This window comes from Olea europaea, chromosome 7, assembly GCF_002742605.1.
Source record: "Olea europaea var. sylvestris chromosome 7, O_europaea_v1, whole genome shotgun sequence".
Classification (NCBI taxonomy): Eukaryota; Viridiplantae; Streptophyta; class Magnoliopsida; order Lamiales; family Oleaceae; genus Olea; species Olea europaea.
This window is the reverse complement of record NC_036243.1, coordinates 12,132,401-12,136,047: the sequence shown is the minus strand read 5'-3', so window position 1 is coordinate 12,136,047 and position 3,647 is coordinate 12,132,401.

Here is a 3,647-nt window from a genome sequence, read left to right as displayed (position 1 = left end):
TTAACTAGACAACGTCATATTATAACTTCAGTATTGTAGGTGAAGAATAATTCAATATTCTTTCTCCTCTTATAATACTCTTCGAATATCTATAATATGAACTTATACAATTTTAATTCAAGAAAATCTTGTACTGATTCATATGATTTAAGCATTATTAAAATTAAAATTAGCAACACGGATGAATGAGTGGATACATGAGAATAAAGATAATGAAACCTTAAATCAGATTAAGGAATCACGAGGCAGGCTATAGGCCCCAACAAGTTGAGACAAAAACGTACTTGGGTTGAACACATGATTGTCGTAAGGAAATTCACTACCATAAAAGAAACTTTATCAAGGTTACTTGAGTGGGCTGCATATATGGCTTGCATGATCCTACCACGAAATTGAGATCCCATCAGGGGTAAGAGCACCTGAGAAAAATTCTTGTTCTAAGAGAATTTGTGTTTTAGACTCAAAGTCGAGTTTTTTCTTTTATCTGTGAATAGAGTAGCGTTGTTAAAATTGAATCAAACTAGCTGGTTCGACTCGAAATATTGAGAACTAGTCCGGAAATAGTCTCTAATAAAAAAATCAGAACAAATTAGAATTACGTAAAAACTTATCAGTTTGCAATTAAAACAATGAGATATCAACTAAATTTAAAGTTAAACCTATCGAGTTACGTCAAGATTTTAGTTTTATTTAGGTTTTAATTTTACTTCTGGTTAAATCATTGACCCGGGTCTTTCTTTTCTAGATCAATGATAAATAATTATTCCAACCTACTTTTTCTCATTGCGAAAAAGTATTAGACATTGCATTAGTTTTATGCATCACGGCAAGAATCCTCTCTCTCTAAATAAAATGCCTCAGCGGATTTTCATAACTTCGATAAGGATAGAATGCGATGCTTCTCTTTTCACAAGATACATGGTAATGAACAAATTGGAGGGGGGTCATGCACTCGACAACCTTGAGAAAAGCTAATGTTATAATAATCTTTACATGACAATAATCCAAATAGAAGAGGCTACTCGACTACTTTAACAAAGAGGGTACATGATTTTATTTTACCGCATTTTTTTGCCGTGCAAGTAGCCAAGTGGAAGGTATCGTGCAGCCGACCCGCACCCACACGGACTTGTTAGCCAGTGCCGACCAACACTTTTTTCTAGTCTGCCAACCTTAATTCACATTTGAGAAAAGAGTAATGCTCAGATGTTAAATCCAGTACCCCTTCGTGCAATACCTTAGCCGTTAGTTTAGGGCAGTGTCCCTATTCGTTGGATTGCCTAGGCAATGTCTTTTACCAAATTGTCCTACAAATTCTTGGGTTTTTCTTTAGAAAGAATGAAGTGCGGAGGCTATAATAGGTAAAAATAAAGAGATATGGGCACTATTATTAAAAGATAGATAAGATATGCCTACAAGGGATTGTACCTCAAGTGGGTAATATGTATTTAATCATGTCCTTCACATCAATGAGGACATTGTCTCCAGGCAACCCCAGCTTTTTCTTTTCCACTTGTTTATCTTTGTATAGTAATAAAATATAAAGCAGAAAAAGAAAACGTTACGTTTTCTAAAATCTTTAATTATTTCACTGACCAATGTTTAAAACAATGCTTTAAATATTGGAATGGACCGTGACATTAATAGAAAAAAAAGTAGAGAGTTCAAAATCAAAGAATTAAATTGAGATCCAACTACAATCATAGTAGTGATTAAAAATAAAAATAAAAAAAAAATCCTTTTTTCGAAAAATGAACTAACAAAATGAATTCCGATACACCCGATTTTCAAGTTCAACCGACGGATTCTAAGTTTTTTCTTAGTAATTTTTCTTTTCAAAGTTTTTATTTTCTTATGTGTAATTGGATCAGATTTCAGAATGATTCTTGATTTTCCTTCTAATTGGCAGATTTTATCCACTTCTTATTACATTGGTGTAAAATTAAGTCCTCGAAGCAAACGACAAGGAACTATGACTATGTTTTGTACATGTAACATAACTGAATCAGACACACTTTTAGAAAAAGATTTATCTCGTCATTGATAGCGTTTTTTTTTCTCATTATCTTAATTATCGAGTTTTTGTGGGTTATTTTACTCGATTTTAATTATTCACTTATTTTAATTATCGAGTTTTTTTTTGGTTATTTTACTCTCGATTTTAATTATTTGTGCTTATTTTTGAGTTTTACAATGACTCCCGATCTTAAACCATTTTAGTGATTAAAGAGATGGAAAAGAGGCAAAAAGGGATCAGAAAGAGTGTGTTGAAATAAATGGTCAGACCCTAGTTGAGGGAGATGTATAAAGTCGGGACCACCAAAGGTTAAAGCTTGTCCAAACGAACATATCTATAAGTAATAAGTTCTACCCGGCAATAACTCGCTCAGTCGAGCTCCCCAAGGCATCGGGCGGGCTTGCTCGAGCGAGTAATGAAATTTGATGAGTGAATTTTGACTTTTAATCGACCTTTTCAGGGACAATTTTGGACATATGGAAATCCCAAAATTCGTATCTATATGTTTGAGGTATCTTGGATTTCAAAACAGAATCGGATAATTGGAGAAGAGAAGGGTTACGAATACAATTCTCTCACCTGGGTTTTCAAGAAAAGTAGTAGGAGGAAGAAGCAAGATTTGATGATTCAACCTCAAGATTGAAGATTTAATCTTAATTCATTTTTTCATCTTTTATTATTAAATTGGTGATGTTGTTCTTCAATTTTATGTGTCTGTATTTGACGAACATGCTTGCCAAATTCTACTGTAAGGACAAACGATGTAGTCTAGTTTTTAAGATTGAGTTTTCACTTTTTTTATCTTGACTTAAAAGTATACCTTTTCGTGCTTATGTTTTCGTGGGTTGAATTTGTTATATTTAAATGTCTGATCATCATTTGAAGGATTTGTGAATCAAAATGAGACGTATCAAAAAATTCATAAATTTTGATTGAACATAGAGATATACTTATAAGATTTACGATTGTGCGACATCTACACATAATGTTTTATATACACATGATAGGTCAAAATTTCTTCAACAACCACCAAGTAAAAAGAGAGAGAGAGCAACTTCTCAACTCTCTTTTTGACACTTCACATATAGGGATGTCAAAAGGGTCGCCTTTCACGAACCATGAGCCCGAGCCAAACTCGTGGGTTAAAGGGCCGAGCCGGTTCGACCCATTGCCATCCCTATTCACATGTATATAAATCTTTACGTAATTTCATTATGTACAAATATCATTATTCTAAAACTTATATAATTGTGTGAGGATTTCTGCTAGATATTTAATGCACTTGGTTATATTTGTAATTCACATAGATATTTAGGGAGTTTGTATAATTAATTAGTTTTGATTTTAGTCGATAGAGGCTATGGAATAAATTAGGAAAATCCGATCATTGCAAGATTGTATATTGTCAAAGGCTTAAAAAGTGAATGTCACTACATAAACTACGGTGACATCGTGAAATCGTAGCATCTCAAGTTCTGATATTCTAATTAATAAGCGATTTTATTACTTTAAGTAGACTTAGTTAAATTTACTCGTATTTTCAAATGATCATTCGAATAAAGCTATAATTATCAATATCGGTACTTACTAGCACAATCCTTATGAGTTCAACACAATCCACTTTATTACT